Raw genomic sequence first — 26,520 nt, 5'->3', positions numbered from 1 at the left:
CTGAAGCGCTTAGAACTGCTCGTCTACCGCGGCCGGCCTTTTTTTTCTAGCGCAATATAATAAAGTTGTGTGGTATTTTATCTTTACTTCAAATTTCCCTTTGTTTCACGTTAAAAAACAATAATTTCAGTATAAAATCTGAACTAAACAATGACAATTTCAATTTTTCTATTAGTACTGTTTATAAATAGTAACAGACAGGAGGATAACTATTTATAACAAAAATGTTCCGTAGGTTACACGGCCCTTTATATTTGTTCACTCACTTTGTAGCCGATTCACTGCTTACGATTTCTAAGGGAACCTAATAAGAAACTGATGGCATATGCAAACAAAGTGATCAAACTGAGGTAACGACACACAGATATGCAGCACACCTAATGCACGGCAAACGCGTCTTAGCTGACCAAAGCTAAGAGGTAAACCGCCGTAGTCTACAATTGCTTATAATAGTCTACGGTAACCTACAGTAGTTTTACAGATCTCTTTCCTCTTGAGGGTCTAGTGTGGAGAGCTGCATCAAACTAGTGTTCGGAATAAAGATACAACAACGACAACAAAAACAACAGCAATGACGTTTTATGTCCCCCATTTTGCATCATACTACACTGAATAAAACTCTAGCGACAAGCAACTTTTATTTCTGATATATTAGAGACACAACAATGGTTAGGAGCTCTCGAAATAAAGTTTCATACCTACTCTTATGACCAAAAAACACAAAGCACACATTAAAACCTTTATTTCTGCATGTCTAATACGTTTGCGCACAAGCGTATTTGTGGAAGTATTTCATTTATTTTTTTGTGGATGTATTTCATTTATTACTTGTAAATGCACTATTAAGGCGAAAACTAGTAAGTAATGAACATTAGCAGAACAGTATCATTTTAAATGATTTATACACTTCAATGAAATCGCATATCCAGGATATAAGAAATAAAATTTACAGTCTGTCGAAGATCTAGTACTTAACTACAATGAAATTGTATTTTTGGCAACTAATAAGAAACTTATTGGTTTATCACTTTAGGTCGTCTCAGGACAGGACTTAAACAGAATATATAGAGATGTTACGAAATTCTTCATCTAAGAAGACGACGTCTTCTTCTTTCTTTACGAAGGTACTGCTCCACAGTTACCGGGACTGTCGCAGTAAGGGTCGCATAAAATCTAAACCTGAAAGGCCGCGGGCAGAATAAAATCCCCCCGCGCCAGCTCAGTCGTATCGCCGGAGCCGAAGTAGAGCCAGCCGCGGCTTATTCGCGGCACAACGTGACCAGACGCTTAGAGGAGCCAGCAGCACAGGGGAGAGAAGAACTCTGCCGTGACCTCCACGTGTGAATACAGGCAGCAGGACAGCGTCTGTAGACGTATCAACACTGTGGGTGCTCTACTAAGCGCTGGGTCAGGATGGTTGATTACGTTCCATATCAGGAACACAAATCTACTTACTTAATATGGAAGGTGGCAAGAGGAATGCTTATTGCCCATCCCACAATCACAACACAGATACATATACATGGTGTGGCAGAAAAACGGACTGATTTGGATACAGCGAACAGGTTCAGGACTTTACTGTACAATATTTTCAATCACATCAACGAAACTCGTGTGTATTGCCATTTCATATACTGTATTTGTGATGTAAATGATTCACAGAACGTTCAAGCATCTGTATAGGAATGTTTCTGATTTCTGCATGAATGGCGTCTTTCAGTTCCGCAATTGTGTGTAAAAGTCTAGTATAAATCCTGTGTTTTGTTACTCCCTAAGGAAGTCGAGAGAGGACGAATCACTCTCTCATTATTCTCCATATCATATGTTGATTTACGCCCAGCACATCGTTTCTGTGAGACGACAGGAAGTTGTCAGCATGAGCAACATGTACGAGGGTTGCCCAGAAAGTAATGCACCGCATTTTGTTTCTCAGCCGAAAACAATGCTACGAATGCGAAACGTTACGTATATATTATTTGAAGCCTCCTGAACGAGTGCGCCAAGTTTCCGTCACTTCCGACAGATAGCGTGGCTGCAGGACAGTTTCAAAATGGCGTCTGTAGGTGATGTAAGTTGCAAGCAACGTGCCGTCATTGAATTTCTCAAAAATGTCTGTGAAATATTATGGGACTTAACTGCTAAGGTCATCAGTACCTAAGCTTACACACTACTTAATCTAAATTATCCTAAGGACAAACACACACACACATCCATGCCTGAGGGAGGACTCGAACCTCCGCCGAAACCTTTAATTTCGCACTGCAGAGTAATAAACTGTGGGAAATATTCACAAGCGCTTTTGCAAAGTTTGTGGAGCATATGCTGTCGACAGAAGAACAGTTAGTCACTGGGTACGGAGGGTGAGGCCATCAGAAGGCGGTTCGGCGGAGCTCCACGATTTGCTGCGGTGGGGGAGACCATCAGTGGCTGCCATACCTGACAGGTTGCAGCGAGCAGATGTTGTCATTCGCGAGGACAGACGCTTTACGACACAGCGGTTGGCGCTGCATCTGTCAATCATCAGAGGAAGTGTGGATGCAATTATCTTCATTCTTGGATATTCAAGAAGGGCCCCGCGGTGTTTAACGGTGGATCAAAAATCGCACAGAAAACACTTTTGTCTTGATTTTTTGCAACATTTTGAAGATGAAGGGGAGGCCTTCTTGTCCCGGATTGTGACACGTGATGAAACCTGGGTTCACCATTTTGAGCCCGAAATAAAACGACAGTCAATGGAATGGCCCCATTCCCCTCGCCATAGAAGAAAAAATTCAAAGCAACTACTTCTGCCAGTAAGGTCAAGGTCTCCGTGTTGTGGGACTGTGAAGGTGTGATTCTCATTGATGTTATGCCATGAGGTGGTACCATAATTCAGAAACATATGTCAACACATTAGCAACACTCAAGACGCACTTCCGGCGACTTTGGCACCACAACAACCCAGGAGGTGTTTTGCTGCAACACGAAAACATACTGCCCCACACAAGTCTGAGGACTGCTTGAACACATCGCGAAACAGGGTAGGACAGGGTTACCCCATACACCCTACAGCCCTGACCTAGCCCCATCGCATTTCTACTTGTATGGGCCATTAAACGATGCCATTCGTGGAAGACACTTTGAAGACGATGAGGAGGTAATTCACACAGTGAAGCACTGCCTCCGCCGTCAGGACAAGGATTGGTACCGACAGGGTATACACGCCCTTGTTTCGCGCTGGAGGAGGGCCATGCGACGGGATGGAGACTACGTGGAAAAATAGGATGTGTAGATAAAACACCATTCTTTCGTGTGTGTAATTCAAATTAGGTTCAATAAAGAATTGTTGAGGAAAATATGCGGTGCATTACTTTCTGGGCAACCCCTGTAACTTGTTAATGCATGCAGGATCTTAATGGTGGCTATCCTTCGAATAGTATTTTCTGGACGCATTCGGGAGGACGACGGTTCAATCCCGTCTCCGGCCATCCTGATTTAGGTTTTCCGTGATTTCCCTAAATCGCTTCAGGCAAATGCCGGGATGGTTCCTGTGAAAGGGCACGGCCGATTTCCTTCGCCATCCTTTCCTCACCCGAGCTTGCGCTCCGTCTCTAATGACCTCGTTGTCGACGGGACGTTAAACACTAATCTCCTCCTCATCCTCCAGTATTTTCTGGAGTTGAAAACAAGCAGATAGTTAGGCCATTCAGCAGTATATCTACTAATGGACGTTTGGGGCTTGAAAGCCACTTGGACATGTTAGGGCAAGGAACGACTCGAAGCACTTACTGGGCACAGAATGTCGGGCCCAAGAACTTTTCGCACCGATGTGCAGACGATGCGTTCGGTCATAGAGCCGGAAAACGTGCCTACCTATGCCTAACTGCTAGGCGCCTCTTGGCACAGCAGGGGTAAGGGCGCTAGGGAAATACACGTTGCCAGGCCAATGCGTTACGACAGTGTCACAAACGCCATTTGTGAAGAGGGATGGTGGCCATAAAAATTTGCGACTTTTCATATTCACCGTGGACCAGACACTAGCGAGGGAGCAATCAGGTGGTGTAATCCCTCAGCCTGCAGACATTTTTGGGAAGTCACAGGCCTTCAAAGCAATTTTAGAAGGAACGCATCACTTATTGTGGCTCTGAAATAATCTATATGGGGACACAAAAGCACTTCTCTTAGTTAGCCGGGTCCTGTGGTTGGACATCCGTGACGTTCAGGCCGTCCAGATATTGATCTGTATGGTAAATGTGTTGTTCACTTTAGTTCTACACAGAAACTCAAAACACGCTGTCTAAGGCGGCCATGCCGGCCGGGGTGGCCGAGCGTTTCTAGGCGCTACAGTCTGGAACCGCGCGGCCGCGACGGTCGCAGGTTCGAATCCTGCCTCGGGCATGGAGGTGTGTGATGTCCTTAGGTTAGTTGGGTTTAAGTAGTTCTAGGGGACTAATGGCCTCGGACGTTAAGTCCCATAGTGCTCAGAGCCATTTGAACCGTTTAAGGCGGCCGTGGAAAAAAAAAAGAAAAAAAAAAAACAAGTTGAGAGCACATCGTCTCCTCCACTCTCCACGGGAATCTGCTAGTCGGAGATTGGTTGCTTCTCCTGAAAAGCGAAGAATATTGTTAGTTTTGATTAGGACTGGTGAATGAGCAGAGCAGACGAGTTAGATAGGAGACATGGAGCTCGTGGATTCTTGTGACTGGCACGTAACGCTTGTGGGGGCGGTTGTGGGAGTGCTTTTGTAAAGTTTACTGAACTTTTTTGGAAGGTGAGGAAAGGAGAAACTTGGTCTTCCAATTCATACTCTGGCCTGGAGTGGGTCTTCCGATACAGACTGCAGTCTGGAGTGGGTCTGGTCTTACTTTTGCTATGAATGGGTTGCACTTGGGACACTTGTACTGAGCGTGACCTCGCACTAAGCACTGGTCGAGACTGTGGAGACTGTGATGGGGACTTACCTGTACTGACAGTTTGGACCTCAGTCATCTCGGACAACTCGCTGTGCTGAGAGCAATCTTATTCTTGACAGTTCTGTCACCTTGACGTTTGATCTCCTTGTGCGCACTGCGGTATAAGTGGGTCAAATTGGTCCACGGTATGACCAGCGAGTGAGAGCTTCACGCGCTGGAAATTGCCAACATTTCAGGGGTCCATTAGGGAGCAATTGCGATCTGTCTAAGAGATCGCCGCAAACAGGACCCCAGTCTCGTCACTTGTTTTCAGCTGCGCAATTGAAGGTGGCAGGGGTAAAATACAGGGAGCGAAAGGCTTTTTACAATTTGTACACAAACCGGATAGCAGTTATAACAGTTGAGGAGCATGAAAGGGAAGCAGTGGTTGGGATGGGAGTGAGACCGGGTTGTATCCTATCCCCGATGTTATTCAATCTGTATACTGAGCAAGCAATAAATGAAACAAAAGAAAAATTCGGAGTAGGAATTAAATTCCATGGGGAAGAAATAAAAACTTTTAGGTTCACCGATAACATTGTAATTCTGTCAGAGATAGCAAAGGACCTGGAAGAGCAGCTGAACGGAATGGACAGTGTCTTGAAAGGGAGATATAAGTTGAACATCAACAAAAGCAAAACAAGGATAATGGAAGGTAGTCGAATTAAATCGGGTGATGTACAGGGTGTTAGATTAGGAAATGAGACGCTTAAGGTAGTAAATGAGTTTTGCTATTTGGGGAGCAAAATATCTGATGATGGTCGAAGTAGAGAGGATATAAAATGTAGACTGACAATGACAAGGAAAGCGTTTCTGAAGGAGTGAAATTTGTTAACATCGGTTATAGATTTAAGCGTCAGGATGTTTTTTCTGAAAGTATTTGTATGGAGTGTAGCCATGTATGGAAGTGAAACGTGGACGACAAATAGTTTAGACAAAAAGAGAATAGAAGCTTTTGAAATGTAGTGCTACAGAAGAATGTTGAAGATTAGATGGGTAGATCACGTACTAATGAGGAGGTATTGAATAGAATTGGGGAGAAAAGGAGTTTGTGGCACAAAGTGACAAGAAGAAGGGATCGGTTGGTAGGACATATTCTGAGGCATCAAGGGATCACCAATTTAGTATTTGAGGGCAGCGAGGAGAAAAAAACCGTAGAGGGAGACCAAGAGATGAATACACTAAACAGATTCAGAAGGATGTAGGCTGCAGTAGGTACTGGGAGATGAAGAAGCTTGTACAGGATAGAGTAGCATGGAGAGCTGCATCAAACCAGTCTCTGGACTGAAGACCACAACAACAACAACAACAACAACAGCGTAATATAACTTCTGTGTAGAATAAGTCTATCAAAGTCTACTCAGTGTTAAATAATTTCAGACTGCGTTATCCACATTCTGAGCCACAGTAAATAGTTCGATCACATAAACCTTAGCCTTTGCCGACCTAGGAAAATGTGAACTGTTTGTTGCATATTTGTGCTGCCAGATGTTCATGTCTTATTTTGTCATCACACTTAACATTTATAGTTTTGTCCCATTTTATAATGAATAAACTTGTGCCATAACTTTAATAAAACATCAATCCCGTGTCGATATACTATTCGCCCACCAGCAGTTGGCTAAAATAATGATAGGGTCACCATTTCATTAATATTATTTCAGCATTCAAGTTCATTTGGATTCTAATAAAGATAATAACCTTTAACGCAGGCTGTCAACAACAAACACAGTCAATTGTGGAAATCAGTTTAGCAGACACATGGGGCAGGTATTCAAGTGTAAGCCTTACTAGTTAAAGTGATTGCTGTCAAGACGGTAACTCATATTTGGCTGTCGCCTTCCAAAACACAACGCAAGTCCAGTGTAGTCTTGCAAAGTAATCACATTTCAGGCTGTCGGGAGATCAAGGAGGCCACCAGACGTCTCCATTCCTTGAAATGATGTGGTTACCGAACAGTATGCCGACTGATGTCATTCAGATTTGAGTACAATGAGACGTAGCATCATCTTGCTGAAACCGATACTCATTTGCAGGAAACATTTCAAGTTCTTGTGCGAGGAATGTGCCAACGATGTAACATACCGCTGAGATGTGACTGTGGTTGCTCATTCATGTTCATCCTCCAAAAAGATAGGACCGAATAAGCTCACTGAAGAGACAGCACTATTACTTCTGGCTATTTAAGGTGCGTTGATGGTGCCGTGGCGCGCACAGCCACGCAAATACAACGGGCGGCTACCGCTGCAGAATAAGCTGCACCTTCAACGTAGTTCCGGCGCGTTCCGCTAGCCAGCACTAGAGGCGTTTCCCGCCTAGAGAGCCTGTATACAGAGAGAGTGGCCATAGGTAAAGTTGCCCGTGATTGGTTGATTAGCTTTGACAGAAAAATTGTGCCAAACGTCTCTCGCACTTTTGGAAACGATTAAAAGGTATTTGAATTATTCAGAGACTTGTTATGCGTTGTGCATGCATGTTCGATTTAGTTGTATATCGTTTTTAGTACGTAATTAGCGTTTGCGATCTTAAATACGAATTGAAATAATGAAGCGTTTTGTGATGAAGTCGGTAGGCCTACATGTTTGAAGTAAATACGTTAGTAATTGTACAGTATTGTTTTTGACATCTGTAATTCGTTCTGCAGACGTTCGTAAACGATGCCAGGTTGTGCAGCATTTGGTTGTTCCTATAGAGGCGAAGGTGGATTTCGCATGTTAGCATTTCCACGCAATGAAGAAAGACGAAAGCAGTGGGCAGTCGCAGTCAACAGGGCTGACATAAATCAAACAGGAGCCTCGTGGAAACCAACCAAGTACTCTTATCTATGCGAAGTAAGTCATTTTTGCTTTTTACTACATATAAAACAACTTGCAATATACGTAGGTAAATTTGAAAACAGACCTGTAAATTGGCTGTGTGAAAATTGTTATAACACATTATTCTTATAAATAAAGGCATTTAACGAATGATTTCGCCATATTGTCTTGTGCTTTTGATTCGGTGAGTGTGTACTCCACTACTCCACTACTGGCCATTCAAAAGTCCCGCCCGCAGTTTGGCAGAAAAATGGCAGCCGTATCGTCCGGCTGGCCACTCTCTCCCTATACAGGCTCTCTATTCCCGCCAAACGTGAAAGCAGCCGCGGAATACGCACGCGCGCGATCCCTTTTTCCGACGCGGAGGGTAATACGGTGACATCACCATCCGCCATTCGGGTAGCGCCAACGGCCGCCAATCCTCACGACAGAATCCGCGGAGGAAGACTAGAGCCGCCGGGTTAAATAGCCGGCAGGAAATGAAACAGGCGTCTTTGGACCCGCCGCGGACCGCCGCCAGGAGGAAACATCGTCGCAGCCGGATCGACCAGGTGCCCGTCTTCAATACGCCAGTCTTCGACCCGGAAGCAGCGCCCGTCTCACTCCACGGCATCCGTTGGAGAGCATCGAGAGAGCACTACCAAGGAACGTAAAACCAGTTCAGTTCTAAAAGTCAGTTTTATTAAGGCTGTATATTCGTGTTTTGATACTAAATTTTTCGGCAGGAGAAAAGTCTTTTTATTTTCTAAAGAAGGTTTTCTGTTGTAAAATTAACTGGTGGCCTGGCTTCACCTAATAAAGCAACGTGTTGATCAGAGTATATAACAGATGGAGTTCGTGAGGATTATCCCCGCAGCAGTAAAGGCAATTTTGTATCTTGAAGCAACCACTGAGACGCAAATATCCTTCATCACTCATTCATAGCAAATTTGAAACGCCTTTATCGTCCCTAATTTTAGTCAAAGTTTCAACAGACAGGGTCATACGCTTCTAGTAATTACTTTCATTTAACTATTGCAAGACCTCTATCTTGTACGGCTACAACTTTAAATTTTTCCGCAAAACTCCGCGCACTACAATTCGACATTCCCATACTGCTGCAGTTAGTCTCACAGAGCTCTTTAGATCGCGCCTTACAACATTTTGCACCTCCTCTATTCGTTCCTGTGAGAGACAACTTCTGGGCCTTCTTGGCTACTTCAGCTTAAGTTCACTTCCTGCAGCTTCAAAGTTTTCACCCATAACCTGATTACACGTACTAATGGGATTGGATCATTGCGTCTAAGGTTAAAATGACGACGGTATTCCCGTCTAGCAGCAGCAGCACTTTCATGTTTTTGTAAAAGGCCTTCGCAGCCACAGCACGTTGAGGTCCGTTGAGCGCTCCATATCAGGAAATGGCGAACCAACCTGAAACACATTTCTAACGTTCTGTGTTACCAATAACAAAATTTCACTTTCAAAACAGTCCTTTTTTCTGACACAGGCTACACTTAACAATTTGATAATGAAGCATCCAATAATCAGAGTGCATGTGCGTATACTTAACGTCTTACGAGATCTGTAACTAGGTTCATACACTACTGGCCATTAAAATTGCTACACCACGAAGATGACGTGCTACAGACGCGAAATTTAACCGACAGGAAGAAGATGCAAATGATTAGCTTTTCACAGCATTCACACAAGGTTGGCGCCGGTGGCGACACCTCAGATGTGCTGAAATGAGGAGAGTTTCCTCGTATCACTAGCAGTCAGGATTACAGGCATCTTATCCGCATGGCTGTAACGGATCGTGCGGCCACGTCTCGATCCCTAAGTCAACAGATGGGGACGTTTGCAAAACAACAACCGTCTGCACGAACAGTTCGACGATGTTTGCAGCAGCATGGACTATCAGCTCTGAGACCGTGGCTGCCGTTACCATTGACGCTGCATCACAGACAGGAGCACCTGCGATGGTGTACTCAACGACGAACCTGGGTGCACGAATTGCAAAACGTCATTTTATCGGATGAATCCAGGTTCTGTTTACAGCATCATGATGGTCGCATCCGTGTTTGGCGACATCGCGGTGAACGCACATTGGAAGCGTGTATTCGTCATCGCCATACTGGCGTATCACGCGGCGTAATGGTATGGGGTGTCTTTGGTTACACGTGGCTGCCGTTACCCTTGACGCTGCATCACAGACAGGAGCACCTGCGATGGTGTACTCAACGACGAACCTGGGTGCACGAATTGCAAAACGTCATTTTATCGGATGAATCCAGGTTCTGTTCACAGCATCATGATGGCCGCATCCGTGTTTGGCGACATCGCGGTGAACGCACATTGGAAGCGTGTATTCGTCATCGCCATACTGGCGTATCACGCGGCTTAATGGTATGGGGTGTCTTTGGTTACACGTCTCGGTCACCTCTTGTTCGCATTGACGGCACGTTCAACAGTTGACGTTGTATTTCAGATGTGTTACGACCCGTGGCTCTACCCTTCATTCGATTCCTGCTAAACCCTACATTTCAGCAGGATAATGCACGACCGCATGTTGCAGATACTGTACGGGAATTTCTGGATACAGAAAAAGTTCGACTGCTGCCCTGGCCAGCACATTCTCCAGATCTCTGACCAATTGAAAACGTCTGGTCAATGGTGGCCGAGCAACTGGCTCGTCACAATACGCCAGTCAAGACTCCTGATGAACTGTGGTATCGTGTTGAAGCTGCGTGGGCAGCTGTACCTGTATACGCCATCCAAGCTCTGTTTGACTCAATGCCAAGGCGTATCGAGGCCGTTATTACGGCCAGAGGTGGTTGTTATGGGTACTGATTTCTCAGGATCTATGCACCCAAATTGCGTGAAAATGTAATCACATGTCAATTCTAGTATAATATATTTGTCCAATGTATACCTGTGTATCATCTGCATTTATTCTCGGTGTAGCAATTTTAATGGCCAGTAGTGTATTTTGTTCCACATACAAATCTACATTTACACTCTGCAAGCCACTGTACAGTTCAAAGCTGAAGGTACCTCCTACCAACAATATTGATGTCTTGTTCTGATATATTCACGTATTTGGGGAGACAAAACTGAGTGTCCTTATGTCTCTCTCTCTGTCTCTCTCTCTCTCTCTCTGTCTTTCCAAGCATTTATCCCGACTGGCGGGGTCTGCTTTATAAATACTGATTTGGCATGGTTAACTTTGAAGGGGTGGCCGGATGCCCTTCCTGTCGCCAGTCTTTGTCTCCCTCTCTTACTTTATTCTCATGATCCCTACGCGATATATAATATGGTCGCAGCACAATAGTCTCAAAGGATCACAGACTTTTTAGAATTGAGATTCTCTACAGAAGGCTTTCGTCTTTCTTCCAAGGATTCTCATTTCAGTTCCCGAAGCATATATTTCCGCTGTACGGGCTATACCGATCTGTTCAGATCCCAGGAGGGAGTCCGTGAATTTATCCACTATCTTTTGATATAATTTTAAATTATACGTTATAGATTTTTATTGAGGGAATAATGAAATCACTGTTTTGTACCATCGGTTTTCCTAGGTTCCGTCTCACATCATAGATCAAGGACGAACTTGACGGATTATGATTCTGCATTGGTGATAGTTTTCACTCATAAATGAATCGTCAGAAGCACAAAGGGTTGATATTCGTGCCCATTCAGCGCCAGATACACCTGGGCAGGCAGCGGCTGTGATCTGCGCAGCTGCCTGTATTAGCCGTGCACTTTTCGCTTTGAGATGAGGTGTACTTCCGGCACCAATACGATTTACGCCATTTATTAAGCGAAATGGGGACTGTGCACGTGACCAAGGACTGTCAGAAAGCTTCCTGTATCAGTCTGAACTTTTCCGAGTTACCCATAAAAGTTATTTCTAGAGATGAATTTGGGAGGAATAAATACGTCGCGTAACTCTTCTACGAATTGTGAACTGTTCCATGATGTACATCGTCTCTCTTGTAGCGTCTGCCGTTCGAGTTTCATAAGCATCTTCCGCGACACTTCCACGTTTACTCAAGGAACCCGCGACAAAACACGTCACTCTTCTATGGATTTTTTTGTGTTCTCTATTAAGCCTATCAGGTAAGGGTTTGCTGCATACAAACGTGCAGTCCCCAGGAAGCAGCGGAACGAGTGTTTTGCAAGCTATCTTTGTTGTAACTCCATTGCATTTCCTTAGAACTCTTCCCATAAGTACTGGTATTCCATCCGCTTTTTCTCCGACAATTTTTATGTGGTCGTTGCATTTAATGTAGTCCCAGGTATATTACGGTTATAGCTGTTTGGAGTAATTTATATTCAAAAAATTATCGCGCAGTTGGTCTTACCACCTATTCGTGAACAATATGCTACATTTATTAATGTGGTCGTTCATCTACACCTACATATAAATTTGTACTCCTCAAGCCACCCAACGGTGTGTGGCGGAGGGCACTTTACGTGCCACTGTCATTACCTCCCTTTCCAGTTCCAGTCGCGTATGGTTCGCGGGAAAAACGACTGCCGAAAAGCCTCCATGCGCGCTCGAATCTCTCTAATTTTACATTCGTGATCTCCTCGGGAGGTATAAGTAGGAGGAAGCAATATATTCGATACCTCATCCAGAAACGCACCCTCTCAAAACCTGGCGAGCAAGCTACACCGCGATGCAGAGCGCCTCTCTTGCAGAGTCTGCCACTTGAGTTCGCTAAACATCTCCGTAACGCTATCACGCTTACCAAATAACCCTGTGACAAACGCACCGCTCTTCTTTAGATCTTCTCTATCTCCTCTGTCAACCCGACCTGGTACTGATCGCACACTGATGAGCAATACTCAAGTATAGGTCGAACGAGTGTTTTGTAAGCCACCTCCTTTGTTGATGGACTACATTTTCTAAGCAGTCTCCCAATGAATCTCGCCGGCCGAAGTGGCCGTGCGGTTAAAGGCGCTGCAGTCTGGAACCGCAAGACCGCTACGGCCGCAGGTTCGAATCCTGCATCGGGCATGGATGTTTGTGATGTCCTTAGGTTAGTTAGGTTTAACTAGTTCTAAGTTCTAGGGGACTAATGACCTCAGTAGTTGGGTCCCATAGTGCTCAGAGCCATTTGAACCATTTTGAACCAATGAATCTCAACCTGGTACCCGCCTTACCAACAATTAATTTTATATTATCATTCCACTTCAAATCGTTCCGCACGCATACTCCCAGATATTTTACAGAAGTAACTGCTACCAGTGTTTGTTCCGCTATCATATAGCCATACAATAAAGCATCCTTCTTTCTATGTATTCGCAATACATTACATTTGTCTATGTTAAGGTTCAGTTGCCACTCCCTGCACCAAGTGCCTATCCGCTGCAGATCTTCCTGCATTTCGCTGCAATTTTCTAATGCTGCGACTTCTCTGTATACTACAGCATCATCTGCGAAAAGCCGTATGGAACTTCCGACACTATCTACTAGGTCATTTATATATATTGTGAAAAGCAATGGTCCAATAACACTCCTCTGTGGTACGCCAGAGGCTACTTTAACGTCTGTAGACGTCTCTCCATTGAGAACAACATGCTGTTTTCTGTTTGCTAAAAAACTCTTCAATCCAGCCACACAGCTGGTCTGATATTCCGTAGGCTCCTACTTTGTTTATCAGGCGACATTCCGGAACTGTATCGAACGCCTTTCGGAAGTCAAGGAAAATGGTATCTTCCTGGTAGCCTGTATCTAACATTTTCTGGGTCTGATGAACAAATAAAGCGAGTTGGGTCTCACACGATCGCTGTTTCCGGAATCCATGTTGATTCCTACAAAGTAGATTCTGGATTTCCAGTAATGACATATTACGCGAGCAAAAAACATGTTCTAAAAATATACAACAGATCGATGTCAGAGATGTAGGTCTATAGTTTTGCGCATCTGATCGACGACCCTTGTTGAAAACTGGAACTACCTGTGCTCTTTTCCAATCATTTGGAACCTTCCGTTCCTCTAGAGACTTGCGGTACATGGCTGTTAGAAGGGGGACAAGTTCTTTCACGTACTCTGTGTAGAAACGAATTGGTATCCCGTCAGGTCCAGTGGACTTTCCTCTGTTGAGTGATTCCAGTTGATTTTCTATTCCTTGGACACTTATTTCGATGTCAGCCATTTTTTCGTTTGTGCGAGGATTTAGAGAAGGAACTGGAGCGCGGTCTTCCTCTGTGAAACAGTTTTGGAAAAAGGTGTTTAGTATTTCAGCTTTACGCGTGTCATCCTCTGTTTCAATGCCATCATCCCGGAGTGCCTGGATATGCTGTTTAGAGTCACTTACTGATTTAACATAAGACCAGAACTTCCTAGGATTTTCTGTCAAGTCGGTACATAGAATTTTACTTTCGAATTCACTGAACGCTTCACGCATAGCCCTCCTTACGCTAACTTTGACATCGTTTAGCTTCTGTTTGAGAGCTTTTGGCTACGTTTAAATTTGCAGTGAAGCTCTCTTTGCTTTCGCAGTAGTTCCCTAACTTTGTTGATGAACCACGGTGGTTTTTTCCCTTCCCTCACAGTTTTACTCAGCACATACCTGTCTAAAACACGTTTTACGATAGGCTTCAACTTTTTTCCGTAAACACTCAACATTGTCAGTGTCAGAACAGAAATTTTCATTTTGATCTGTTAGGTAGTCTGATATCTGCCTCCTATTACTCTTGCTGAACAGATAAACCTACCTCCCTTTTTTTATATTCCTATTTATTCCACATTCAGGGATGCTGCAACGCCCTTATGATCACTGACTCACTGTTATGCGCTTACAGAGTCGAAAAGTTCGGGTCTGTTTGTTATCAGTAGGTCCAAGATGTTATCTCCACAAGTCGTTTCTCTGTTTAATTCAAATGGTTCAAATGGCTCTGTGCACTATGGGACTTAACTTCTGAGGTCATCAGTCCCCTAGAACTTAGAACTACTTAAACCTAACTAACCTAAGGACATCACACACATCCATACCTGAGGCAGGATTCGAACCTGCGACCGTAGCGGTCGCGCGGTTCCAGACTGTAGCGCCTAGAGCCGCTCGGACACCCAGGCCGGCTCTGTTTAATTGCTCGAGGTAATTTTCGGATAGTGCACTCAGTATAATATCACTCGATGCTCTGTCCCTACCACCCGTCCCAAACATCTGAGTCTCCCAATCTATATCTGGTAAATTGAAATCTCCACCTAAGACTATGACATGCTGAGGAAATTTATGTGAAATGTATTCCAGATTTTCTCTCAGTTGTTCCGCCACTAAAGCTGCTGAGTCGGGAGGTCAGTAAAAGGAGCTCGGTTGTTGAGTATAACCTCCACCCATAATAATTCACAGGGACCATTCACTTTCCTTTCACTACAGGATAAACTACTACTAACAGGACAAACACGCCACCACCGGTTGCATCAATCTATCCTTTCTAAACACCGTCTGTGCCTTTGTAAAAATTTCGGCAGAGTTTATCTCTGGCTTCAGCCAGCTTTCCGTACCTATAATAGCCCGCATCTCGTGGTCGTGCGGTAGCGTTCTCACTTCCCACGCCCGGGTTCCCGGGTTCGATTCCCGGCGGGGTTAGGGATTTTCTCTGCCTCGTGATGGCTGGGTGTTGTGTGCTGTCCTTAGGTTAGTTAGGTTCAAGTAGTTCTAAGTTCTAGGGGACTTATGACCTCAGCAGTTGAGTCCCATAGTGCTCAGAGCCATTTGAACCATTTTTTTTCGTACCTATAATAATTTCAGCTTCGGTGCTTTGCATCAGCGCTCGAAGTTCCGGTACTTTACAAACGCACCTTCGACAGTTTACAATTACAATACCGATTGCTGCTTGGTCCCCGCATGTCCTGACTTTGCCACGCACACTTTGAGGCTGTTGCCCTTTCTGTATTTGCCCGAGGCCATCTAACCTGACAAACCGTCCATTCCACGCCACACAAACCCTGCTACCCGTGTAGCCGCCTGCTGTGTGTAGTGGACTCCTGTCCTATCCAGCGGAACCCGAAACCCCACCACCCTATGGCGCAAGTCGAGGAATCTGCAGCCCACTTGGTCGCAGAACCGTCTCAGCCTCTGATTCAGACCCTCCACTCGGCTATGTACCAAAGTTCCGCAGTCAGTCCTGTCGACGATCTTGCAGATGGTGAGCTCCGCTTTCATCCCGCTAGCGAGACTGACAGTCTTCACCAAATCAGGTAGCAACCGGAAGCCAGAGAGGATTTCCTCCAATCCATAGCGACACACATCATTGGTGCCGACATGAGCGACCACCTGCAGATGGGTGCACCTTGTACCCTTCATGGCATCCAGAAGGACCCTTTCCACATCTGGAATGACTCCCCCCGGTATGCACACGGAGTGCACATCGGTTTTCTTCCCCTCTCTTGCTGCCATTTCCCTAAGGAGCCCCATTGCGCGCCTGCCGTTGGAGCTCACAACTACCAGTAAGCCCAGACAGCAAGTTTCTAACTTATGCACGTCTTCATCCATTTAGCTACAACTTTAGGCGTTGTGACTTTCCTATATAGGGGAAGACGGGGAAGCTAACTTTAAACCCTTACAAAAGGGACGAAAATAAACTAATTCAAATAGGTTCAAAGAATGAGATTTTCACTCTGCAGCGGAGTGTGCGCTGATATGAAACTTCCTGGCATATTAAAACTGTGTGCCCGACCGAGACTCGAACTCGGGACCTTTGCCTTTCGCGGGAAAGTGCTCTACCATCTGAGCTACCGAAGCACGACTCACGCCCGGTCCTCACAGCTTTACTTCTGCCAGTATCTCGTCTCCTACCTTCCAAACTTTACAGAAGCTCTCCTGCGAACCTTGCAGAACTAGCACTCCTGAAAGAAAGGATACTGCGGAGACATGGCTTAGCCACAGCTCTCCTGCTTCTGTAAAGTTTGGAAGGAAGGAGACGAGACACTGGCAGAAGTAAAGCTGTGAGGACCGGTCGTGAGTCGTGCTTCGGTAGCTCAGATGGTAGTGCACTTGCCCGCGAAAGGCAAAGGTCCCGAGTTCGAGTCTCGGTCGGGCACACAGTTTTAATCTGCCAGGAAGTTTCATATCAGGGCACACTCCGCTGCAGAGTGAAAATCTCATTCTGGAAACATCCCCCAGGCTGTGGCTAAGCCATGTCTCCGCAGTATCCTTTCTTTCAGGAGTGCTAGTTCTGCAAGTTTCGCAGGAGAGCTTCTGGAAAGTTTGGAAGGTAGGAGACGAGATACTGGCAGAAGTAAAGCTGTGAGGACCGGGCGTGAGTCGTGCTTCGGTAGCTCAGATGGTAGAGCACTTGTCCGCGAAAGGCAAAGGTCCCGAGTTCGAGTCTCGGTCGGGCACACAGTTTTAATCTGCCAGGAAGTTTTAATTCAAGTAGGTTTGATTATCGTTTGTTTACTTAACCATTGCATTACAATAGCATGCAAAGAAACCTGCAAACTTGTTACATTTAGTTAGAAATATCTCGATTTTAAACATAAACTACCAATTCCCCGTCTTGCCCCATATGCGGGGTAAGATGGGGAACTAGCATGAATTCATCTCTAAAGCTTAAATAAGAACTGGAATAACGAAATCAAGTGACGATAAGGTTTCGAAACATTGTTCTGAGAATTGTAGAATCAGGTATTACGTTTTATTTAGGCCTCTTACTTTCACATAGTACGCAAGTGTGGACAGCCTCGTCATCATCACTTTCTATCCCTGCAGAAGTGTCGTGGGCCCAGCGTATCCAGCCTCCTTCAGAGAAGTCATTGCAGTATACACATTCTTCACTCTCTTCCTCGTTGTCATTTAACCTCAGTTTATTATCCCTTGAGCATAAAGGGGTGGTTAAGGCATCAGTAATGTTCGTCACTTTTTCGTTGTCATTATGTCCTTTTGGTGGTATCCCAGGTTTATTAAACGTCTTTGAGAAGTGTTTTCTTTTACATGCAGCACCTTTGGGACTCCTTTTCGTTTAATTTCTTCATATAGTTCACTCCTGTAAGGAATTTCGGTTAAAACGACGGGTTTTCCACACCTGTTGGATGGTTTGCTTTTGGTTTTTCATCCACCTTCGGTATAGCTAACACCATTTCAGAGCTGGTAACCTGAAAGTTAGACGAAACAGAGGCTTGCTCGTCAGTTGTTAATAGTTCAGGTGTTTTACCCCTTGACAACATCTCTCGTATTTGGTCTTCCGTTTCTGTAACTTCAGATGCGTGAGGTTGATGTATGTCTGTAGTTGAACAGGGAAGTGTGGTATACACCACTTCTAACAAACACCGAACAACGCGCTCCAGTACGCGGCCGCCAAATACATCGCTGGCCGCACTTCTCTGGGCGGCCCGCTGCTTCCATCGCTGGCCGTCTTTACACGCACGCTCCCTTACGTGGCCGAGAAATACATCGCTGGCCGCACTTCTCTGGGCGGCCCGCTGCTTCCATCGCTGGCCGTCTTCACACGCACGCTCCCTGACGTGGCCGAGAAATACATCGCTGGCCGCACTTCTCCGGGCGGCTCGCGGCTACCATCGCTGGCCGCCTTCGCGCTCGCGCGTTTGTCAGCACACAGCAATGGGCTACGCCAGGAAACATTGCGATTGGTTTTCCCTGGAAAACAGCGACCCCAGCCGATGGCTCCATTAACTAGCAAGCCTTATATAAACCCGGCCACCGCCGCAAACGACAGTTCTCATCGGGAAGTGCAGTACGCCGTGTTCCAGCTGCTTGTGGATGACTCGCCGCACCACTCGAGGTTACCTGGCTGCTCGGCGGAAATCTTGCAACTTCACTTGGAGAGACTGAACTTCACTGGACTTGGGAATAATTACGGGACGTGCACCCCACCATGCACATTCGGACATCGGTATAACCAAACTTTAATTCTGCATTACTTCTGAGTGTGAGCCTGGGTAGACGCTTGGCTAACATAATTGTTAAAAAGTGATTTTTGATTTAATAAACCAGACTGAAGAGGTTATTGTGTTATTCCTGGTTATAACAGGAAGGTAATCACTTTCTTGAAACGCATTTCTGTTTACAGGCCAAATGCCTGTTTTCCGAAACCAGTTCACTGCTGTCGACATTGTAGCTGAATTAATGAAGGCCTTGCCGAATAAACTTGCGATCTGATGCAGCGTAACCACTTTTCCAGGACGGATGCGAAGCCACGATCTTACTTCATCTTCGTAAAATTTACTGAGAGGTTTCATAATTGCCACGTCCAAAGGTTGAAGACGGTGTGAGCAGTGTGGTGGCAAACACAGCACGCCAACCCAATTTTCGCGGGCCACAACTATCAGTTCTAAACTCTCCGTGTGCATTTTGTGGCCGTCCAGTAAGAGAAGTATTGGTCTTTCCTTTGACGCTGCAGTAAATGCAATAAACTTCTTAAACCAAGTCAAAAATAGTTCTTTCGTCATCCAACCAGTTTCCTGGACTTCTGCCCAGGCAACAGCGGGCAGGCCAGTCTCAAATGCTTGTTGCATTCGTTTTCGAGGATAAATTAACATAGGTGGTACGTAGCACCCCGACGCTGAAACACAGATTTGTGCAGTCACAGTCTGGCCTCTTTCAGCTGAAGTAACTGCTCCCACCTGTCTGCGCCCATTCAAAGTAACCACCTTTGTGTGACTTTTTGGAATGACTGTTAAATCAGTCTCATCGCAATTGAAAATTCTGTCTCCCGTAAACTTGAATGTGTCTAATTGACTTTCTAACAGATCGAAAAACCGATCTACAGCAACTCGATTAAACCCCATTGCTCGTGCGATTGATGTGGCCTCTGGTTTTCGTATTGTTAAGGTAGGATTTCGTGCAAAAAAATACCCATTTACCCAATCTCTTCCAGAAGATTTGGTTGCAGTATTAAATGGATGTTTGATGTTGTTTCGTTTAGCTAGTTGAAAAGCAAGTTCACAAAGTTCTTGAAGTGTTAGGCCAAAATACTGTCCTTCCATCTGTGTTAAGTAGTCTTTAAGTTCTGCCTCTTGTTCTGAGGTAAACACACTAGTGATTGGTCCTAACCTACATTATATAGTAAATACCATATTTCCAATAGTCAATCGTTAAAGCATGGCAAGAGTACTGACTTTGCACGTTTTGTGTTATATAGCCTAAGGTATACTTTGTAATTAATTAGGAAACGTTGGAATAACGAATACCATTCTATTTACAATTGTATTCAACGTATAATGTACGTGTTCAAAACCCGCAGCGAGGTAAACACATGAGACAATAAGAACGTAATGGTTGGACAAATAGTAGGGGCAAGACGGGGAAGCTCCCCATCTTGCCCCACCCCGTCTTGCCCGCTACCATACTGTCAGGTTATGTTACGCCTACATGAACACTATTTAGTGAACACTGACTACTGACACAGCAGTTTACTGTTAATAAGACGTACTATTCAGTGCTATGTATACAGTCTGGACAAATGTCCACGAAAAACACGTTTTAGGACCTCGAAAGGTGTAAAACATTGCAAATCAGTATAATAATTGTACGTACCTTGCAAAGCTCACAGAAGCCGCCGCGAAACTAAGGTTCAGCAATGTCAACACACTGGGACCTGTGTATTGATGACGTTGACGTAGCTATCCACAGATGGCAGCACTCTAACTGCAGCTTATAGCCCTTCTCCGTCTTACCCCACCTCCCCGTCTTGCCCCGCCTTCCCCTACAACGGACTCGTCAGCAAATACCAACAAGTGATTACGATGGTATCTACCAGATCATTTATATATGTAACTAAGCCTACGGTTACGAACCAAAAGTGCCCAAAAGCTTTAGTTTTCATTTCAAAGACACATCCGTGTACCTAACGGATTCAGGACCTTGTTGTGCTATTATCGCGGCATTTTGTCTCAGGGAGTGCCTTCACAATAAATTACTCTACGCTGAAGGAGAAATTTCTTTCTTTTCTTCCTGAATGAAGCATATTTGGTTCCAGTTTTCTTGGCTGAATTGATTCCCTTTCGCGCTTTCCCCCAGTCGACATTACACGAGGGTTGCCCAGAAGGTAATACACTGCATCTTTTTCCTCAGCCGAAAACAGTGGTACGAATGTGAAAGGTTACGGGTGTAGTCTCCTGAGTGAGTGCGCCAGGTTCCGTTACTTTCGGCAGGTAGCGTAGCTGCAGGACAGCTTGTAAATGGCGTCTGTAGGTGATGTACGTTAATGAATTTCTCACTGCAGAGAAATAAACGGTAGGGAATATTCACAAACTTGTGCAAAGTTTATGGAGCATCTCCTATCGACAGAAGTATAGTTAATCGCTGGGCATGGAGTATGAGGTCATCAGAAGGTGGTTCGACGGAGCTCCACGATTTGCAGCGGTCGGGGTGGACATCCACGGCTGTCATACCTTACATGTTGCAGCGAGCTTCGACTTGTGTGCACTATTAAAGGATGCCATTCGTGGGTGATATTTTGAGGACGATGAGGAAGTGATTTACAAAGTGAAACACTGGCTCCATCACCAGACAAGGATTGGTACCGACAGGGCATACATGCCCTTGTTTCGCTGTGGAGGAAGGCCATAGAACGAGATGGAGGTTAAGTGAAAAAAAAAGGGTGTGTAGATAGAACACTATTCTTTCGTGTGTGTAACTATCATTATGTTCAATAAATAACTGCTGAAGAAAAAAAAATGCCGTGCATTACTTTCTGGAAAACCCTCGTAGTTAGTAGCAGATATGACTGATGCCATTCCAGCGCACGAAATTTCCGCCGAACTGTGATGGCCCGTACAGTATAGACAGAAATATGATGATCCATAAACGGCCTGATTGCAGACTGTTGCTACAGTGTGGGATATACAAGGGTTGGAAGCTAAATAGTGGCAAATATTTATTCACAACCGATACACAACAGTTACATGTTTGCACCTCTTACTGTCCTTGAAAGTAGTCACCAGTGTTGTGTAGAACCCGTTGCCAGCGATGTGGAAGGCGTAGTATACCGTTACGAGAACCTGTTCTGTTGATGGTGCGAATGGAGCGGTCTAAAGCTATGGTCATTCACGTGTATCCTAACGCATAACGATCCTCCACTGCAGACCGTCAATGCAGAGTATTACTGTTCGTTTTTGAAGAATCACCTGCGACCAGCTTTGCGAAAGAAGCGGCGACATTTTCTGCGCAACCCACCCGTCACTTTGCACGACAATGCGCGGGCGCGTACAGCGCAAGCTGTGGCTGCTCTGTTCGGTCGATGGGACTGGGAAGTACTGTACCATCCACCATACTCCCCGGTCATAAGTCCTTGTGACTTTGAGTTGATTCCGAAGATGAAGGAACCACATCGTGGCATTCGCTTCAGAACTGTTCCAGAGATTCGACGGGCCGTAGACCGCTCCATTCGCACCATCAACGGAACAGGCTCTGCTAACGGTATACTACGCCTTCCACATCGCTGGCAGCGGGTTCTACACAACGCTGTTGACTACTTTGAAGGGCAGTAACAGGTGCAAAATGGCTCTGAGTACTATGCGGCTTAACTTCTGAGGTCATCAGTCACCTAGAACTTAGAACTAATTAAACCTAACTAACCTATGTACATCACACACATCCATGCCCGAGACAGGATTCGAACCTACGACCGTAGCGGTCACTCGGTTCCAGACTGTCGCGCCTAGAACCGCACGGCCACTCCGGCCGGCTAACAGGTGCAAACATGTAACTATTTTGTATCGGTTGTGAATAAATATTTGTCACTATTTAAGTTCCAACCCTCGTATGCTAATGTTCAGAATGTTTTCATTAACAATAGAATTTGTTTTTACTTGCCCGCATCTCGTGGTCGTGCGGTAGCGTTCTCGCTTCCCGCGCCCGGGTTCCCGGGTTCGATTCCCGGCGGGGTCAGGGATTTTCTCTGCCTCGTGATGGCTGGGTGTTGTGTGTTGTCCTTAGGTTAGTTAGGTTTAAGTAGTTCTAAGTTCTAGGGGACTGATGACCATAGATGTTAAGTCCCATAGTGCTCAGAGCCATTTGAACCATTTTGTTTTTACTTCCGATAAACGTATAACTACAGTTCAAAAATCACCTTCGCGTAATTCAAGGTACTAAGTGACGTTGCGCATTGTAAGATACTTTAACTCGTTTTCGGAAGTACAACAGTTCTGATCGCTGTTGGTGTACAAAGTTTAGGTTTTCTGTGATTGTCTTAAATCACCTAAAGCGAATGGAGTCTTAGTTGCTTTGTCAAAGGCATATCTGATTTCCTTCGCCACCCTTAATCTGATGCTGTATTCCGTCTCTGTGATGTCGTCCTCAATGGTATATTAAATTTCAGCCTTCCTTTTTTAAAATTAAAGTTTCCTAAAACCTCACTCGTCATCAGTTCACCATATCCGCGTCATCTACAAAATACTCCGCAAGCCGACGGAGTGTACTTCCGATACCACTAACTGATTCCCCCTACCCTCTTCCACTAGCGAATGGTGCGTGGGAAGACTGACGCTCGGTAAACCTGCTCAAATTTCTCGAATGTTTTCATTCGGCGAAATGTGTATAGGAGGAAGTAATATGTTGTCCGATTCTTCCCGGAAAATACTATCTCGAAATTTCAGTAGCAAATCTCTCTTCAGTGCACAACGTCTCCCTTGTAGCCCCTGCCACATGAGTTTCAAATGGTTCAAATGGCTCTGAGCACTATGGGACTTAACATCTGAGGTCATCAGTCCCCTAGAACTTAGAACTACGTAAACCTAAGTAACCTAAGGACATCACACATATCCATGCCCGAGGCAGGATTCGAACCTGCAACCGTAGCGGTCGCGCGGTTCCAGACTGTAGCGCCTAGAACCGCTCGGCCACACTGGCCGACCCACATGAGTTTGTTGAGCATTTCTGTAACGCTCTCGCCCCGGCCAAACGATACCGTAACGAACCGTGCCGCTCTTCGCTGGATCTCCTCTACCTCGTCTATCAGTTGTAAGTGGTAAGGGTCGCTGACTATGAACACTGCTCAAGATTCGTTCGAGCAAACGCCTTGTAAGTCACTTCCTTCGTGGATGAGCTACATTTTCTTAACCATTGCATGCATGAGTGGCTGGACTCGCAAAAATGTGTGACAGAAGTCTATAAGTCCCCTACTTCAAAACATATAAAAGAACTGTTTGCTAAGAATATTATCAAATTATTATACGGTTGATCACAAAGAATGAATAATAAAGTATTTATTACGATATTGTGACCTTCATTTTCTTACATGAAATACAATATAAATTATCTTATAAAATTTCTGAGACCGAATAAGAAGCCATGTGATGAGCATGAAACGTCTCTTTTCTTTGAAGTCTTTATTTCTTGAGGAATTTCCTTTTTTTGATGTTGCTGCAATAACTCCCCAAATAACTGGAATACTTGTGTGAAATTTACTTCGTACCTTTGCTGTAGAAGTAATACTGAATGCTGTACAAAAATGCATTCATTTCCTGAGGCATAATATTCTGGTAATTTTTTCTTGATATCAGCAATGCGCCTACCTACTGAACTACTAAAACACATGATCTCCTGGAGCATTTTTGTGCCACATTAAACTGTCCCATGCGTTCTTAGCGTAACAGTTACACTACCTGTACGTGCAATACTGAACCTACGAGTAATCTTACAAAATAGATTAAGGAAAGAGAAACCTACGTTTCTAGCATTTGTAGACTTAGATAAAGCTTTTGACAATGTTGACTGGAATACTCTCTTTCAAATGCTGAAGGTGGCGGGGGTAAAATACAGGGAGCGAAAAGCTATTTACAATTTGTACAGAAATCAGATGGCAGTTATAAGAGTCGAGGGGCATAAAAGGGAAGCAGTGGTTGGGAAGGGAGTGAGACAGGGCTGTAGCCTATCCCCGATGTTATTCAATCTGTATATTGAGCAAGCAGTAAAGGAAACAAAAGAAAAATTTGGAGTAGGAATTAAAATACATGGAGAAGAAATAAAAACTTTGAGGTTCGTCGATGACATTGTAATTCTGTCAGAACGAAGATAATCGAATGTAGTCGAGTTAACTCGAGTGATGCTGAGGGAATTAGATTAGGAAATGAGACACTCAAAGTAGTAAATGAGGTTTGCTACTTGGCTAGCAAAATAACTAATGATGGTCGAAGTAGAGAGGATATAAAATGTAGACTGGCAATGGCAAGGAAAGCGTTTCTGAAGAAGAGAAATTTGTTAACATCGAGTATAGATTTAAGTGTCAGGAAGTTATTTCTGAAAATATTTGTATGGAGTGTAGCCATGTATGCAAGTGAAACATGGACGATAAATAGTTTGGACAAGAAGAGAATAGAAGCTTTTGAAATGTGGTGCTACAGAAGAATGCTGAAGATTAGATGGGTAGATCACATAGCTAATGAGGAGGTATTGAACAGAATTGGGGAGAAGAGAAGTTTGTGGCACAACTTGACTAGAAGAAGGGATCGGTTGGTAGGACATATTCTGAGGCATCAAGGGATCACCAATTCAGTATTTGAGGGCAGCGAGGAGAAAAAACCGTAGAGGGAGACCAAGAGGCATACACTAAACAGATTCAGAAGGATGTAGGTTGCAGTAGGTACTGGGAGATGAAGAAGCTTGCACAGGATAGAGTAGCATGGAGAGCTGCATCAAATCAGTCTCTGGACTAAAGACCACAACAACAACAACAACAACAACAACGTAATATAACTTCCGTGTAGAATAAGTCTATCAAATTCTATACAGTGTTAGATAATTTCAGACTGCGTTATCCACATTCTGAGCCATAGTAAAAAGTTCGATCAGATAAACCCTTAGCCTTTGCCGACCTAGGAAAATGTGAACTGTTTGTTGCATATTTGTGCTGCCAGATGTTCATGTCTTATTTTGTCATCACGTTTAACATCTATAGTTTTGTCCCATTTTATAATGAATAAACTTGTGCCATAACTTTCATAAAACATCAATCCCGTGTCGATATACTACTCGCCAACCAGCAGTTGGCTAAAATAATGACAGGGTCACCATTTCATTAATATTATTTCAGCATTCAAGTTCATTTGGATTCTAATAAAGATAATAACCTCTAACGCAGGCTGTCAACAACAAACACAGTCAGAGGAGGAAATCAGTTTAGCAGACACATGGGGCAGGTATTGAAGTGTAAGCCTTACTAGTTAAAGTGATTGCTGTCAGGCCGGTAACTTATATTTGGCTGTCGCCTTCCAAAACACAACGCAAGTCCAGTGTAGTCTTGCACCCATTTCGGGATGTCGGGAGATCGGGCAGGCCACCAAACGTTTCCATTCCTTGAAATGATGTGGTTACCGAACAATATGCCGACTGATGTCATTCAGATTTGAGTACAATGAGACGTAGCATCATCTTGCTGAAACCGATACTCATTTGCAGGAAACATTTCAAGTTCTTGTGCGAGGAATGTGCCAACGATGTAACATACCGCTGAGATGTGACTGTGGTTGCTCATTCATGTTCATCCTCCGAAAATTTAGTATTGAAGGGCAGCGTGGAGGGTAAAAATTGTAGAGGGAGACCAAGAAGTGAATACAATAAGCAGATTCAGAAGGATGTAGGTTGCCGTAGGTACTGGGAGATGAAGAAGCTTGTACAGGATAGAGTAGCATGGAGAACTGCATCAAACTAGTCTCAGGACTGAAGACCACAAGAACAACAACCTGTTCGTGGTTAAGGTGAAATTTTTATGATGTTGATACTCCATTTCTGTTACATGATGGTGATGTTTTACTCCACTGAGTACTATCACAGCCAATAAAAATATTACCTGTAGGCCATCTTCACAAAGAAAGCTAGAA

Source organism: Schistocerca nitens, chromosome 3 (assembly GCF_023898315.1).
Source record: "Schistocerca nitens isolate TAMUIC-IGC-003100 chromosome 3, iqSchNite1.1, whole genome shotgun sequence".
Taxonomy (NCBI): Eukaryota; Metazoa; Arthropoda; class Insecta; order Orthoptera; family Acrididae; genus Schistocerca; species Schistocerca nitens.
This window is presented reverse-complemented; position numbering follows the sequence as displayed.